The sequence below is a fragment of the Mixophyes fleayi genome (assembly GCF_038048845.1).
Source record: "Mixophyes fleayi isolate aMixFle1 chromosome 2 unlocalized genomic scaffold, aMixFle1.hap1 SUPER_2_unloc_2, whole genome shotgun sequence".
Classification (NCBI taxonomy): Eukaryota; Metazoa; Chordata; class Amphibia; order Anura; family Limnodynastidae; genus Mixophyes; species Mixophyes fleayi.
In genome coordinates this window covers 90,611-108,906 of record NW_027445879.1, presented here as the reverse complement: position 1 = coordinate 108,906, position 18,296 = coordinate 90,611, and positions in this window count along the sequence as shown.

Here is an 18,296-nt window from a genome sequence, read left to right as displayed (position 1 = left end):
GGTGACCAGTAAAACTATTCCAGCTATGGGGGTAACGGGAAGAGTGTTACATTATCCTTTAACTAAACCCACAGCAGTTACTATCGGTGCCCTGCATACCAAGCATTTGTTTCTCTTGGCTGCAGCAGCTCCTACTAACTTGCTGGGAAGAGACTTGTTATGTAAAATGAGATGTGTCATATACTGTACCCCAGATGGTGTATTCCTAGATATACCAGGAAGGTTCTGGTAGTGATACCGATGAGATGGATATCGAGAGTTACTAGAATACCCAGAACAGCCCATTATCAAGCTTGGTCCAGGGGTTATGAAAAGGTCTGCTAGCTCGGGAACTCGGAGACAGTGTGAGGGGCTATTGTCTGATGAGTATTGTATCTGTAAGTTCTGTGACTCCCTAGTTGAAGAGAAATGCATCCAGCAATGCCAGTCCACTAGTAATCTGGACGTGGGCGGGCATCCTCTGGAGGATTATCACTCCTTAGTGGGTAAGGTTCTAAACCAAACTGAGTGCTGGGTGTGCTCTCATGTGCCTCAGGGACAGCATAACATAGGACTAGTGCCGTTCCCACTAAACATCTCTGAGGTACTCGAATTAAGGGGAGGGAGGCCCATAGAAGGGAAGTACAATAACACTAGGTCCCCTAGTCTGAAGCTTCGACAATACTCCTTAGACAGATCGTTACTCTGCCTAAATATCTCTCATACAAAGCGTCTGGAGAATTGAGAAGCTGACCTATCAGATCAGACAATGGCTCGTCACACTCATTTTGGAGGGAGACTTGCGAGGTCACCAATAGGCAGGAATGTTGATGGACACCACAAATTAGGACGTGTAACTAAACATAAGAAAGTATCCATTGGAAAGGTCTCTATAGGTAATTGTAAGAATGTCATCCATGCTGACACGTGTCTTGAACAAATGGAGGCACTAGGCATGGGTAGTTTTGTCAAAACCTAATGTGATATAATTAATGGGCATACTGTTCCTTATGTTCTCCCTGATAATGTGTACTTTGTTTGTGGGAGAAAAGCTTATTCCTGGGTGACTCTGAGTTCCAAGGGCTTGTGTTTCTTAGGTAAACTGGTTCCTGAAATCATGACTATTACTCATGAAGAAATGGTAGATATTCACAAGACTACATCACCACCATACATACACACACAGTATGAACACCGTGGCAAGAGAAATATGATTCCTGGTGAGGAACCCATAGCTACAAAGTTGATTAGTGAAACCGCTGGTTTTCAAGTTATGGTTGCTCTAGATCTCACCAGGACCGCTCGGGGAACATTAAATTTTAAATATATTCAAGACCTAGCTAAATTGATAGACAATATCACCGAGATGTATGATGACACTTTCAGGTATACGGGAAGGGAGCTACAAGCGTACAAGAAGGAGTTGGTGCAACATAGGTTGGTACTGAATTATCTCACCTCTATTACTGGTGGATACTGTGTGACTTTTGCCACCCAGTTTGGTGTCAAATGTTGCACGTACATTACCAATAATACAGATGACCCCCAAAGAGGTTATAGACCGGAAGATGAATGAAATTCTGCGACTGAAATGGGAATTTCGAAGGAACCATAATTCTTCGTTATACGAGGTTGGGGAAAAGGTGGCAGGTTGGATCTCGTGGTTGAACCCTGTAAAATGGTTCTCCGGTCTAGGGGAGTGGGTACAAGAAATGGTTGCTAGTGTAGGTAAGCTCCTTCTCCTTATACTTGGTGTCATCTTAGCAATTGGTTTGTGTGTCAAATGTGTTCCTACTGTGGTGAAGTGTGGAAAACAGTCTTCTAGGAGAAACACTGAGAACGAGACTGAAAGGGTGTTGAGAGATACCGAGATCATGGTCTGTGAAGAAGTGTTGTATAATCCTGAACTTGAAACGGTGATTATGTGATAGTTTATTACACTATCAAAGGGTGGAGCTGTCGAAGTCAGCAAATTGGATAAAGTCATTTCAATTAATATCGAGCAAACTTGGTTGTCTTTGTGTGAGAAGATGCGTATTGCACCCTACGGTGTGGAAGGGTGTACGCAGCCGTTACACGTGGCAATAACAGGTTTTTACACAGTTACACACATTCGCACAAATACGCACATATGTAAATAGTACACATTAATTGTAGTTGCAACACATTTATTTCTGTCGAAATATAGTAGTGTTTATGTGTAATATTATAAGTTATATGCATATTAGTAATACATATGGTACAGGTTAAAGGAAATGTGTCATGTCTGGTATCATATTAATCCCCTTTACATTAGCAGCTGTCCGGTTCATTCGGTGAAGAGATCGCACATAGCATACTCTAGTTATTGATGTTAGGTAATAAACCTTTAATATGATGCTGACTATAAAATGCTAATGGACTAGTTGAAACTGGAGTCTTGGCGGGAAGAACGGAGCACATCCCCTGGAGAGATGACCACCACCTTTGGATTCTTTAATTTGAACTAGCCTATGATCTGCAACCCCCTGGACCTTCCTGAAGCCTGGACCAATAGAAGCAAGCCACACCATCTGCATTGTTTTACTGTATTTCTGTTTGCATATAAACAGGAGCTTTTCATCTAGTGTTCAGTCATCTTAACCACAGACTTCAGACCTGAATGACTGTTCACTGGATCCAGAGCGTCTGCGATAAGTAATGGCTGTACTTATTATTATTTCGCTTGAATTATTCTGCTACTTTTTGAGAATAAATATTTGTGCGTCGGAAACACAAATCGAGATTCGACAATCGTTATTGGATAGCGACATAACGTGCATAACAGTGGCTCCTATCAGCGCTCTCACCTGAAAAGGAGCTAACCCAGCTGAGTGGTCCCCAGAAGCGTTGGCAAGTTTTTCAGCTCTCAAAGCTGCATTCATTTCTGCACCAGTTCTTAGACATCCTGATCCAGAACTTCCATTCATTGTATAGGTAGATGCCTCAGATGTTGGTGGAGGTGCCATTCTCTCACAAAGAGACCCGCAGAGTAAGAAATTACATCCTTGCTAGGAAATTTTCGCCTGCGGAAATTAATTATGATGTTGGAAACCGTGAGTTGCTGGCTATTAAGTGGGCCTTGGAAGAATGACGGTACTGGTTAGAAGGAGCCCCACATACTATTACCATCTTCACTGACCATAAAAACCTCCAATATATCCAGACCGCAAAAACTTTGAATCCCAGGCAGGCTCGCTGGGCCATGTTCTACACCAGATTTAAGTTCCTCATCACACTTCGTCCAGGTTCAAAATCACCAAAGCCGATTCATTATCCCAAAGTTTTATGGCACATCATCCACAGTCTCCGGACTCACTGCCTATTGTCCCCTCAGCCTCTATTCATATGGGATTAACCCAGGATTTGGGAGCCACCCTTCGCCAGTTTCAGAAAATTGCTCCGGTTCAGACACCTGCTAATAAATTATTTGTTCCGGTTCATCTAAGAAAATCCGTCCTCATGGAGAGTCATGACAACCGCTCAGGGGGGCACCCTGGAATTCATAAGACCATTGAAATTGTTTCCCGCTGGATTTGGTGGCCCCTTTAACTGCTGATGTGGAGGGATAAGTCCGTGCTTGTCCTGAATGTGCCAGAAACAAATCGTCTAGAAACCGTCCTCCTGGTCTACTGTTACCCTTACCTACTCCAAGATGGCCTTGGACCCATCTTTCGATGGATTTTATTGTTGACCTTCCAGTATCCGCGGGTCATAACACCATTTGGGTAGTCGTGGACCGATTCAGTAAGATGGCACATTTCATATCCTTACCCAAACTACCAAATGCCAGGAGTTTGGCCAGCCTGTTTCTTACACATATCTTCCATCTCCACAGCCTTCCAGAAGACATCGTTTCGGATCGAGGGTCCCAGTTTATTGCACAATTTTGGAGGTCCTTTTGTAATTCCATTGGAATCAGTATCAGTCAGATGGAAAGAACCAATCAGTCCTTGGAACAGTTGCTCCGCATCTATGTTTCCAAGTTCCACGATAATTGGTCCTCTCTCTTGCCCTGGGCGGAATTCGCTTACAACAATTCCTGCCATTCCGCAACACACACATCCCCATTCTTCTGTAACCTCGGGTTCCACCCAAAATCGAACTCTTTCTCTTCTGCTGTTCCCGTTGGTGATTCCGGAACACCTGCCTTCACTACCAGGTTGAAGTCTGTCTGGAAAAAGGTGCACTCTGCACTAGCTCAAGCCTCCCAAAAATCCAAAGCCTTTGCTGATCAGCATCGTGGTCCGTGTTCATTGAAGGTGGGGGATCAAGTCTAGTTGTCCACACGGAACATAAAATTAAGACAACCCTGCAAGAAGCTGGGACCGATACATTGGACCATTTACCATTGAAAAACGGATAAATCCAGTAGCATTCAGGCTCAAACTACCACCTTCTTTAAAAATACCTTCTACATTCCATTGTTCTCTTCTAAAAAAAAAAAGCCGTTGCTCTTAGCAAATTTAATCAACCATCTCCTAATAGGCCTTGGCCTCTGCTGGTGAATGGAGACTGTGAGATCATCATTGAAAAAATTTTGGACTCAAGGAAAGTCCAAGGTCAAGTTCAGTTCCTAGTCCATTGGAAGGGTTACAGCCCAGAAGAGCGATGTTGGAGGCGTCTCCATGCAAAGAGATTATTGAAGGAATTCTTTAAAAAATTTCCTACTAAACCTGGATGTCGGGGTTCCTTGACCCCTCCTCAAGGGGGGGGGTACTGTTAGTAGTCGCGGCGGTGCCTTTCCGAGTCCTCCTCCGGGCGTCCCGGCCGTCACTATGACGACCGGGACGTCACTTCCTGCATCTTGGTCCCGGTTGCCTGGGCAAAAACCGGGACGCTGCTGAGCTCCTGGTGCCGCGCCCGGGCAGCTTTCAAACAGCCGGGCGCGTGCGCACAGGGTAAGACAGGGTCAGCCGTTCAAGGCTGGGTTTGATCAGCCAATCAAGGCTGATTAAGAGATTAAGTTTACCGCTGGCACTCTGCCTATTCCATTGGCTGCAGGCTCTGCATATTCATTATACTGCAGCTGAGGACACATTCTGGACTGTGTCCTGATTGGCCATCTGTACTATTTAAGGCAGTGAGGACTGAGCCTTACTGCCGGTTATAGCGTCCTGTTCCAGAATTGCTGCCTGCTATTTGTTCCTGTGTTTGGTGTTTAACCTGAGATTGATTACCCATGTATGACCCTTGCCTGTTCCTGGACTCTGAACCTGTGCTTCTGACCCTGATCTTACACCTGTCCCTGGATCCTGAACCTGTGACCTTGCTGCCTATATCTGACATACCCTCTGGCCTGCCGCTACTCCGTGTGCAACCTCCTATACCTGGGCGCTACCGTGTAGGCATAAACTCATACTACTCTGAGCATAAGACCTGGGGGCATCTGGGTATCTGTGAGCATAACCAGTCTCTACGGGAAAGGCAGCTGCTAAAGGTGAAGACCTCTTCTACCTGTTCTATGAGTTTATGTCGCACTGGTGGCCGTAACAATGTGTTTTTACCTATTGAATGATATATAAAGGATAAAAGTCAAATAAGACATTGATCAAAGACCAGAGGGTTGTCTTTGTCTGAATAATAACTTGTTGAAAGTTAGTTCCCAGATATTTAAATACTAACAAAGCAGATGGACATAGAATGCCTATTTTTTGTAATCGTGATTGTTTTGGTTATTTTGGGTATAAATAAGATATTAAATATATTTAATATCTTTCTTTTGGAAAGCACATAATGGAACACCCGTTTTGAACATTGGTTGAACATTTTAGACACCGCAGAGATCTATCAAAGAAGGGAGATTCTGTAATCTGCTCAAAGTTTAGAAGAATTCCAAAGACCTTCATCCCAGATACCGTCAAAGAAGCTATTTTGCATGGACATCCAGTACAAGGAGTCCACAGAACAGGATGTCCACTACAAGAACAACCCACAGAAACTAAATAAGAGTTCTGATTTGGACTCAACAGAATACTGTCAATATGGGAAAAATAGATAGTAAACAGATAAATGACATCAGCTCTCCCATAGATATGATGCATGAAGATTTTAGGAAATGGGGAGTAGAAGATCTGCAGGGAATTTTTCAAGATAGCCAAGACAAGGAGGATCACAGGCTTACTGCTGGTGGGGGATGAATGGACAACTCTTAGAGGAACAACCCTATACATGTGGCCTTCTAGCAGGATACAAGTGTATAAGTACCTGCTTGATCGACAATAAGAATGTGGTTCTAGATATGGGCAGAATATGTAGGCAGAGAAAAGGCCGAAAATTGAATAAAAGATGGGAAATGTTAAATATGATTTTTTGTAAAGGCCTCATAAGGCTGTTGTTCAGCCATTTGTGTAACTCATATATTATTTGCTAAACGAGATTATAAATGTTTCTGCTGAATTGCAGTTTTACAAGATGTAAGCCCACAGCCATCATCATCATTTATTTATATAGCACCACTAATTCCACAGCGCTGTACAGAGAACTTTCACATCAGTCCCTGCCCCATTGGAGCTTACAGTCTAAATTCTCTAACACACACACAGACTAGGGTCAATTTTGATAGCAGCCAATTAACCTACCAGTATGTTTTTGGAGTGTGGGAGGAAACCGGAGCACCCGGAGGAAACCCACGCAAACACAGGGAGAACATACAAACTCCACACAGATAAGGCCATGGTTGGTAGTCGAACTCATGACCCCAGTGCTGCGAGGCAGAAGTGCTAATAACTAGGCCACTGTGCTGCCCAGAGCCTTGAGGTTAAGCTGCCATAGAGAACTCCTATAAGAATGTAGCAAGATTTGTGAATAGGTAGTTTCATTTTCTGCTCCTAGTGTGGGAGCTGTGCCCATGACAGGAGATAATCCTCCAGTCCTCCCGTTGGGAGAAGAATAAATTGACACATCTGTCCTGAGAAGGGGGAGAAAGTTAAACACCTCAAGAATATGAGTTAATCCGCAGCGCATCCCATAGACTATTGTATACTTATGACATAGGATTCATATATTCAGTAGGCTATAAAGACTTGTATATTGATATCAATAAACAGAGAATATTCCTTGTATATAGAACTTGGTCTGTGTCTATACTCTCCAGCTGACTGAAGCGCTTCCAGATATACTTGACATCACAGGCAAACTTGGATCAGATTTTAGATCTAACACATGCCAGGGACTAACCCCAACTGTAATCATAATATGAAGCTTTAATGTGTGTGCAGTGTCCCCTCTGGTGCTCAAACCACCGAAGGCCAGGCAATCAGAGCTAAATTAGGGCCAAACTAGGTAAACGTGCCCAGGTACCTCCCAGACCCCGGGGAACCAGCAGGCATGGTCCCCGCAGGCCGGGGGACCCCCGGAGCCTGTGGCCCCCAGGGGCCAAACTCTGGAAAAGCACCCAGGGACCTCCCAGACCCCGGGGAACCAGCAGGCATGGTCCCCGCAGGCCGGGGCCTTACCGACAAAACTGCACATGCTAGAGGCATTTTCTTGCTCTTATGGGTCCAAGAGTATCCCAGACTCTGGCTTTGGCCTTAAACTTTAGCAGACAATCCCATCTTTCAGGGAACATTGAAAGCTAATCAATAGCCCCTCCAGAATCGGAGAAATCGAGGTTTCAGCCCCCCACCCCTGCTTCCAGAAAGGTAGGCCTGAAAAGGGTGGATGGGGGAACATCATTCAGTTGGGCATAACTCTGCAGTGCAAGGCCGTAGAGAAGTGAGGAAGGACTCCTTGGAAAGAGGAGGGTGGGGGCTTCAAGTTCTCTATTAGGCACCTGGGCCTTTGGGGCCCTTGGAAGGGCCAGACTCACTTTAAGTTGTTGAAGGTTTTATGAGAGCTATTGCAAGGTGCTAGCGCCCTTGGCTCAATGCAATGCCCTTCCTGGGGACCCACAATTATGAGACTGGTACAGTTGAACAGGGGGGACTCTGAAGTGTATGCGGTTAAAATTTGGCATCACTGACCCATTTGTAAGCGGAAAAACACCCCTTCAAAATTATCAATCACAGGCGGCATAAAGCCCCAGGAGGCTTATACCTGGATACCCTATATTCATCATCTCATATGTCAGGCCCCCTTAGTCCCCTAGGCTATATAGAGGGGTCATAATTTAAAGGAGAGTCTCAGCTTTTCAGGGTACCACTGGAATTGTAATAGACCCAGGAGAGCAAGAGATATCGACATTCATATTGTCCTATTACGTCCTAAGGCCTTACCGACAAAACTGCACATGCTAGAGGCATTTTCTTGCTCTTATGGGTCCAAGAGTATCCCAGACTCTGGCTTTGGCCTTAACCTTTAGCAGATAATCTCAGCTTTCAGGTGACATTGAAAGCTAATCAATAGCCCCTCTAGAATCGGAGAAATCGAGGTTTCAGCCCTCCCACCCCTGCTTCCAGAAAGGTAGGCCTGAAAAGGGTGGATGGGGAAACATCATTCAGTTGGGCATAACTCTACAGTGCAAGGCCGTAGAGAAGCGAGGAAGGACTCCTTGGAAAGAGGAGGGTGGGGGCTTCAAGTTCTCTATTAGGCACCTGGGCCTTTGGGGCCCTTGGAAGGGCCAGACTCACTTTAAGTTGTTGAAGGTTTTATGAGAGCTATTGCAAGGTGCTAGCGCCCTTGGCTCAATGCAGTGTCCTTCCTGGGGACCCACAATTATGAGACTGGTACAGTTGAACAGGGGGGACTCTGAAGTGTATGCAGTTTAAATTTGGCATCACTGACCCATTTGTAAGCAGAGAAACACCCCTTCAAAATTATCAATCACAGGCGGCATAAAGCCCCAGGAGGCTGATACCTGGATACCCTATATTCATCATTTCATATCTCAGGCCCCCTTAGTCCCCTAGGCTATGTAGAGGGGTCATAATTTAAAGGAGAGTCCCAGCTCTTTCAGGGTACCACTGGAATTGTAATAAACCCAGGAGAGCAAGAGATATCGACATTCATATCGTCCTATTACGTCTTAAGGCCTTACCGACAAAACTGCACATGCTAGAGGCATTTTCTTGCTCTTATGGGTCCAAGAGTATCCCAGACTCTGGCTTTGGCCTTAAACTTTAGCAGACAATCCCATCTTTCAGGGAACATTGAAAGCTAATCAATAGCCCCTCCAGAATCGGAGAAATCGAGGTTTCAGCCCCCCACCCCTGCTTCCAGAAAGGTAGGCCTGAAAAGGGTGGATGGGGGAACATCATTCAGTTGGGCATAACTCTGCAGTGCAAGGCCGTAGAGAAGTGAGGAAGGACTCCTTGGAAAGAAGAGGGTGGGGGCTTCAAGTTCTCTATTAGGCACCTGGGCCTTTGGGGCCCTTGGAAGGGCCAGACTCACTTTAATTTGTTGAAGGTTTTATGACAGCTATTGCAAGGTGCTAGCGCCCTTGGCTCAATGCAATGCCCTTCCTGGGGACCCACAATTATGAGACTGGTACAGTTGAACAGGGGGGACTCTGAAGTGTATGCGGTTTAAATTCGGCATCACTGACCCATTTGTAAGCGGAGAAACACCCCTTGAATATTATCAATCACAGGCGGCATAAAGCCCCAGGAGGCTTATACCTGGATACCCTATATTCATCATCTCATATCTCAGGCCCCCTTAGTCCTCCAGGCTTTATAGAGGGGTCATAATTTAAAGGAGAGTCTCAGCTCTTTCAGGGTACCACTGGAATTGTAATAGACCCAGGAGAACAAGAGATATCGACATTCATATTGTCCTATTACGTCCTAAGGCCTTACCGACAAAACTGCACATGCTAGAGGCATTTTCTTGCTGTTATGGGTCCAAGAGTATCCCAGACTCTGGCTTTGGCCTTAACCTTTAGCAGATAATCTCAGCTTTCAGGGGACATTGAAAGCTAATCAATAGCCCCTCCAGAATCGGAGAAATCGAGGTTTCAGCCCTCCCACCCCTGCTTCCAGAAAGGTAGGCCTGAAAAGGGTGGATGGGGAAACATCATTCAGTTGGGCATAACTCTGCAGTGCAAGGCCGTAGAGAAGCGAGGAAGGACTCCTTGGAAAGAGGAGGGTGGGGGCTTCAAGTTCTCTATTAGGCACCTGGGCCTTTGGGGCCCTTGGAAGGGCCAGACTCACTTTAAGTTGTTGAAGGTTTTATGAGAGCTATTGCAAGGTGCTAGCGCCCTTGGCTCAATGCAGTGTCCTTCCTGGGGACCCACAATTATGAGACTGGTACAGTTGAACAGGGGGGACCCTGAAGTGTATGCGGTTTAAATTTGGCATCACTGACCCATTTGTAAGCGGAGAAACACCCCTTCAAAATTATCAATCACAGGCGGCATAAAGCCCCAGGAGGCTGATACCTGGATACCCTATATTCATCATTTCATATCTCAGGCCCCCTTAGTCCCCTAGGCTATATAGAGGGGTCATAATTTAAAGGAGAGTCCCAGCTCTTTCAGGGTACCACTGGAATTGTAATAGACCCAGGAGAGCAAGAGATATCGACATTCATATCGTCCTATTACGTCTTAAGGCCTTACCGACAAAACTGCACATGCTAGAGGCATTTTCTTGCTCTTATGGGTCCAAGAGTATCCCAGACTCTGGCTTTGGCCTTAAACTTTAGCAGACAATCTCAGCTTTCAGGGGACATTGAAAGCTAATCAATAGCCCCTCCAGAATCGGAGAAATCGAGGTTTCAGCCCCCCACCCCTGCTTCCAGAAAGGTAGGCCTGAAAAGGGTGGATGGGGAAACATCATTTAGTTGGGCATAACTCTGCAGTGCAAGGCCGTAGAGAAGCGAGGAAGGACTCCTTGGAAAGAGGAGGGTGGGGGCTTCAAGTTCTCTATTAGGCACCTGGGCCTTTGGGGCCCTTGGAAGGGCCAGACTCACTTTAAGTTGTTGAAGGTTTTATGAGAGCTATTGCAAGGTGCTGGCGCCCTTGGCTTAATGCAGTGCCTTCCTGGGGACCCACAATTTTGAGACTGGTACAGTTGAACAGGGGGGACTCTGAAGTGTATGCGGTTTAAATTTGGCATCACTGACCCATTTGTAAGCGGAGAAACACCCCTTCAAAATTATCAATCACAGGCGGCATAAAGCCCCAGGAGGCTGATACCTGGATACCCTATATTCATCATTTCATATCTCAGGCCCCCTTAGTCCCCTAGGCTATATAGAGGGGTCATAATTTAAAGGAGAGTCTCAGCTCTTTCAAATGTTTGTAAATTAGAAAAGAATTGTTATGATTTAACACTCGGTTAAAGTCCAAGTCTGACAGGCCCACTGAACCACTGGGAATTCAAATGTAATTTTGGTTGTGTATACTAATGAGTCAGTGCGGAAGAACTAGTCTAATCCTCTGTTTGTAAGAAGGGCACACAATTCATTTCATCCTGCCAACAGTTTAGACCATATATTTGTGGTAACAATGTACTTTGACAACCACCTCCATGGAGGCAGCTGTTACTTTGACTGTAGCCAGCTGATTGTAAGGAAGCAGCAATAATGTCCTCTAGGAAAGTGCAGGCACTCTAAGGTGGAGGTTCATCGTCCATGTGAAGGGGATGTGTCAGGATAAATGATCTTTCATACTTTCTGGGGGAGTTTGTTGTACCTCATCTTCCTCTTCCACCTCCTGTTTTCTTTTGCTTGAAGTCGATTCAGCATTTATGAGAATACAAAGTCAATGGCCCCAGTGGGTCAGGTGTTATGTTTCTGGACAGTCATTTATACTGCAGTTTCATCTTTTGAACAGTCATCTATATTGAGCTATTATGTGTGTGTATGTATGTATGTGTATATATATATATATATATATTATAATATTTTTTTTTTTTTTTTATTAGAATCATATTGTACATGTATGCTATGTGTTTGAAGGAAGGGTTAGGGTCACTGTAATAAGATTGTAGTACGATTTTCAGCAGTGTCACAATAGCTGAGTGAGATGAAGAACCACTAAAAACAGGTTTAATCAGCCGTTTTTGCACTGTCTATTGGTGCTGCTGAGTTATCATTGTGTGTAATAAGGTCATAGACTTTCTCCCATTTGGGTTGTTTTTAATCTTCTTTCCACTTCATCATGGGATATTAAAGTTTCATGGTAGTCGCATAAGATCTCCCCTTTCCGAAACAGCCTGGTGGCAACCACTTTTTTCTTTAGTTTCAGTGCCGGTTTTCAGCCCAGGCCAAGCCGTCCCGGCCAAGGTGCCGGTTTTCAGCCCAGGCCAAGCTGTCGGTCGGCAATTTCCTTTACCCTTGTCGGAGAGGTCTATGAGGAACAAAACTATGTATACCTGAAGTAAAACTGTGCCTGCTCCTGAATCCGTGCTTGAGTGTTACCTTTTTGCCACGATCTCCTTTGAGACGGCTTTATTGATGGCCCCTTGGATGTCCTTTGTCCGATTCATAAAAGATTGAAAGGCTTCAAACAGGTCCTTGTTTTGAAGCACCAGGTTGGTGGATGTGATCTGGTACTGAACAAACCTCTTCAAGCTCTTAAGATAGTTTGCAGCAGTCTGGTTCGTTAGTCCAGTTTCTCTAAGCTTGTTAAAATACTGGATGGTTTCTTCAATGTCCAGTACAAAATCCAAGGAGACTTTTGTTCTGTCCATGTAGAACAAGTACCTTGCGACATTTTCCACCTAAGATTAAAAAGAGAGAAAAATGAGATTAAATACCATGCTGAAATAAAATGAAGCTGATATAAAGTACATTCCAATAACAGCAACCAATACTATGGGTTCTATATAGAAAAGTAATGTTGTATACAGTGTACGGGATATTAAGAGAAAAATGGTAATGTTTATATGTAGGCATGGAGCGCGAGTCTGTTGTATATAAAGGACCCATCACTGAACATTACTGACTATGCAACATATAAATGGCTGATGATTATGATAGGAAATACAAGATAATGTAATTGTTTATTACTACTAAAATTTGTACCTCCTGTTGGCAATTTGGTACATTCAAGGTATGTGTCAAGCACCTTCCATTTCAATTATTGGAGTGTCCTTTTGATGTATGTGAGATAATAAGCCATGTAAGAAATCTAACTCTGTAAATTTACATATACCTGCATGAAGTCCCCTAGTGTAAGCTGAGACAGTGGACTGGGTCCATGATTTCTGATCATGGCCCTGTATGGATGTGCTAACTATGAGTATTAGTCAAGCTTCATATTGCCACAATCAATCTATAATAGAAATAGAACTTGCACAAGGGTATGAAGCAAATCTTACTGCATTGCATGTCTAAACCCAGTTAGCTAACTGCATGAAAACTAGTTTAAGAAAAGACATTCTAATCATCATTACACCAGAATATGTCAAAACAACTTCAAAAACTGGTTACATAAAAACTTGGAGTTCTATGCCTACAATGTAATGCTTTCTCTTATTAGGACACCGAGAAAAGATGTGTAAATGCAGTCAAATTGCACATATTTTACATAACACGGCAATATAACATTAATCCTTTGAACAGTGTAGTATATTACAAGGCACAAGGGTTTCGGAGCGTGCTCCTCCGGAGAGGGAGGACCCTAGACCACCAACCCCTAGAAACAAAAGGTCTCGCAGGGGTCAGGGTTTGTTTGGCCCCCTTCGCCACAAAGCTAGGGGGGCCTCTTAGCCCCTGGGATCCGCCTGAAGCTTCACCCAGGGCTCGGTGAGCCAAGTGGATACGGCCCCAGCCGGGTGGCTGGGCTAGTATGGGTCCCCTTCGCCTGCCACACTAGGGAACCCATTTTGCCCCTGGGATCCGCAGAAGCCCTGGGCCAGGTATAAAAATTGTCTTGCACAGTGTGTACATTTTCTCATAGAAATCTGCAATTTCCATGCGAGCCTGACCAAAAAATACAGTTCTGACAAATGTGAAAGCAGTTCTACCTAGTGAGGAGCTGTCCCACCAACAGCATTTCTACCTGTAGTTACCACTTTATTGAGTTGATTGTACAGTGAGGTATAATTTGTCCTGATAGAATTTTTCCTACTAAAGGAGCCCCTTCCCCTCCAAAGGAGGCTTTTCTAACTCCATAATCAAAGTGGAGTATTTTGCAGTAAAGTTGATATATTAATGGCACACAAACTGCATGAGTTATTTTTTTTTTTTTTAGAAAATGTGTATTTATTAAACACAACAATTTAAGTAGCGCATATCTAAAACACCCTGCCAAGCTGATCCAAAGAAATTCTTTTGATATGATTTTTATACTTTTGAAATAAAAAAGATTTTTTCCAAAATATGTATCCAATGTACAGATATCTGTGAGAAGCTTAAGATATTCACCAATTGTGCAAAAGCTCTCGGCTTCTCACAGACATTGCACTGGGATCTGAATACACTTCTGTGTATATCTTTACCAACTTTTACCAAATTTTATTTACTTTTTCAAAATTGTAAAATTTGAGGTAAAACACTTTACTTTCAAATTTGATACAAAATAGAGCTATCTCATACCCCTGGGAAAATATGTATATTATACATATATTTCTATATAACACTATATCATATATATATATATATATATATATCAAACAAGTTGTGTTTTTTTTAAGACTTTTTAGAAATTGTAACGTCTAAAGACACTGCACAGATTAGCTAGTTTACAGTTGTGTACATATGGAGGAGTGTTGGACAAGGGATATTCCTTGTGGCTTAGAATATACTAGAAGAGGTACATTAGAAAAATACAAATATTTGATACGCACCATTTCCTCATCCTGCTGAAGTACAAAAGTAGCAACTTGCTGCGTGGATGTCTTATGGTTCTTCACACCAACAGTAGTGTTTACCACTTCATCTCCAAGATTGCGCTGATGGCGTTTCCTTTGCAGCCACTCAGTCACCTGCAGATGATAAAGTCATTTAACTTATCTACAGTTTACCTGGAGGAAACAGAGGTCAGGTATTAGGGTGTTACTTACTGTCATGTTCTGCACTACACCCGGTCGTTGCAGGTGCTTGAGAATGACCACAGCCTCCAGATAGTAGAGGATTGTCAGCTTCTCTTTTTCCTCAAGCTTCTGATCTGTTTTAGCTTTCTCAATGGCTTCAAGAAATCCAGGCTTTGCCACCGCCAGAAGCTTACGGTACTCCTCTGGGGGTTTAATGTCATCACTCAGCAAGTTGTACCTGTAAATAATACATACAAGAATGATTACACATGCAGCAGTTATAATATAATTGTACAATAATGTAGGACAGCCGAGGAGCTGTTGTAGGTACCTAGACATCCTGACTGTTGCAGTGCACAGTTTCTACCTAGAGCTTATGTGTATCTTTTGAATAGTTATTTAAAAGCAATTTCCTTTACCCTTGTCAGAGAGGTCTATGAGGAACAAAACTATGTATACCTGAAGTAAAACTGTGCCTGCCCCTGAATCCGTGCTTGAGTGTTACCTTTTTGCCACGATCTCCTTTGAGACGGCTTTATTGATGGCCCCTTGGATGTCCTTTGTCCGATTCATAAAAGATTGAAAGGCTTCAAACAGGTCCTTGTTTTGAAGCACCAGGTTGGTGGATGTGATCTGGTACTGAACAAACCTCTTCAAGCTCTTAAGATAGTTTGCAGCAGTCTGGTTCGTTAGTCCAGTTTCTCTAAGCTTGTTAAAATACTGGATGGTTTTTTCAATGTCCAGTACAAAATCCAAGGAGACTTTTGTTCTGTCCATGTAGAACAAGTACCTTGCGACATTTTCCACCTAAGATTAAAAAGTCCCACTGAACCATCTGACTTGTCACATTTGGCAGCTGATGCCTAGGAAGTGTTGGTTATAAAGGTATATTGGTGTTTACAAAGCCTGTTTCTTAAAAAAAACAAGTGTGCAGGCAGTGACATAGGAAGTGTAACACTGGCACAGGAAATACCTGGCAGCCATGTTCAGTTCTCAGCACATACCACATAGTAAGGACATTTTTTCACAGCTCTCCAGCCTCTTCTTCATTTGAACTCAGACCATTCTACAACAATCAGCTTCACAGGAAATCTTCTGTGTACACATCTGTGAGAATCTAAGACACTACATCTGTTTTGATGACACACTCGGCTTTTCAAAGACAACCTTATATGTAGGGAGCCCTTTATGCACTCACTAAGAGTGTCAGCTCCCTGGGAGAGGGTTCTAGGTCAGATGCCAAGTGAGACTGAGCTATCTGTACAGCACTGCGGTATATAAATATATGATGTGCTAAAAGCCACCAGGTCACATGTGACCTCCCCTTTAATATTCTGTCCATATGACCATTATACACTGTGCAGGAGGAGACGGATATATATAGGAATTGGGTAAATATATATATATATACACATCACTGCAACAGTTTGAAAAGATTAATGTTATATAGAGATACATATTTTTAAAGACAACCTTATATTTACAGTATCTAAATAAAAACTACAGTGATATTCAATAAAATTATATATTTATTGGACAACTGGTGATATTAATACATAATTAACAGTTAATGATATAGGTGCAACTATTTATGAACATATTAAAAATTTGAAAATAACCCAAACAATATTTTAAACCAGGACACAAAAAACTAATCGTCTAGAAAAGAGAGGTCAGCCCCTTCCCCTCCAAAGGAGGCTTTTGTAACTCAATAATCAAAGAGCAGTTCCACTCCAGGACTGATGTCCTCTGACGCCATCAGTAATATTGAAGATATGGAATTGTTGAAAAGGATTAAAGATATTGGCTTAATGTTGAACTTGTGTCTTGAATGATTGATTTTTCTACCAAAAGTCGATTGAAGGTGTGGGTGACAACTGCATGGCGCAGTTGTTGCGTCCACACACAAACGTTTTTGCTTTGAGTCTTTAAAAAAGTATAGGTACCCCATTTCTCCCATTTGGGTTGTTTTTAATCTTCTTTCCCCTTCATCATGGGATATTAAAGTTCCATGGTAGTCGCATAAGATCTCCCCTTTCCGAAACAGCCTGGTGGCAACCACTTTCTCTCCTTTAGTTTCATCTGGAATGATTGCCAGACCCTTCCATTCCTGACGGGAGATCAGATGCTCTACATCCTTGTTGTCTTTTTGGTCTTTCGGACGCTGTGGCTTCCAGTTCGCTAAAATCTCACAGGTTCTCGGGATGTTTTGTTTCCATCCCTGGAGCTCAACATATTTAATAATTTGACGTTCCTCTGGAAGCCTTGTCCGAAAACGACCTGAAGAAAATTGACAAAACAAATATTAGAATGGCTAAAAAACATTTTAATAGTGCATAATCAAAGGGCTGTCAATCTTGTATGGGTTTGAATTAAAGAAATCCAACACATTATTTAGCCTTTTTAGGGGAAACAATTTAGTTTTAGAAACAAAAGAATGTAGAATTTCTTACCAATAATATCCTCCATTCGCATCTTATTCTGCGCCTTCCGCCACTTGTCGTAGCAAAAACGACCTCTAGGAAGTTGCAGGCACTCTTTAAGAGGTGGAACTTCACGGTCCATGAGAAGGGGATATGTCAGGATGAATGACGAGTATACATCATCTTTCATCCTTTTTTGGGGAGATTGGGGTACCTCAACATCATCTTCCTCTTCTACCTCTCGGTTTCTTTTGGTCGAAGAAGATTCAGCAGTTCTGAAAATTCAAAGTCAATGTTATATGTGTTTCTGGACAATGAATTATAGTGCAGTTTCCCCTAATAATATATTTACTTTGTCGATGCTTGAGGTGGTTCCTTGGGAATCGTGCTATTTATAATTTCTGAGGCCATCACCAGGTCCTCTATGTTTTTCATCCGATAAAACCGCTCTGCGGTGGCATCCAAATGTGCCAAATACTTGGCAAATGCACTCTTTTGGCCATCCGAGAACTTAGAGGACACATAAGTTTCCATAACGCGGCGGATTTCCTGGCTTGTGATGGGTTTCAGATTAAATCTAGAAAGGGAAAATAAAGTATAGTAAAGTAATGAAAATGTTAAGAGTATGGTAGCAAAATTGACCAATGTTTTTGCGTATCTCCAATGTGTTTATCCCCCCATGAGAAATGTAATATAGCTATGTTACGTGCAGATAAACAAGTCATCTTCACTTACTTTTGGTGGAACCTTGAGAGGTCATTGGATGCATTATATATTTTTTCACCCGTTGTTGAGATGAAAAAATATGCGCTGTCCTGGTTGTTCTTGAAGAATGTGGTTCTGATCTTCTTGAAATAAACATCAAACCACTGAAAGGAAAGAGAAACAAATGTTACCTTTGCAGACACAATAGTTACTTGAATGACATGTCATATCTATTTATTTATTTTTTAATGAAAGGAATCTTATTTACTTTTTCAAAATCGTAAAATTTGAGGTAAAACACTTTACTTTC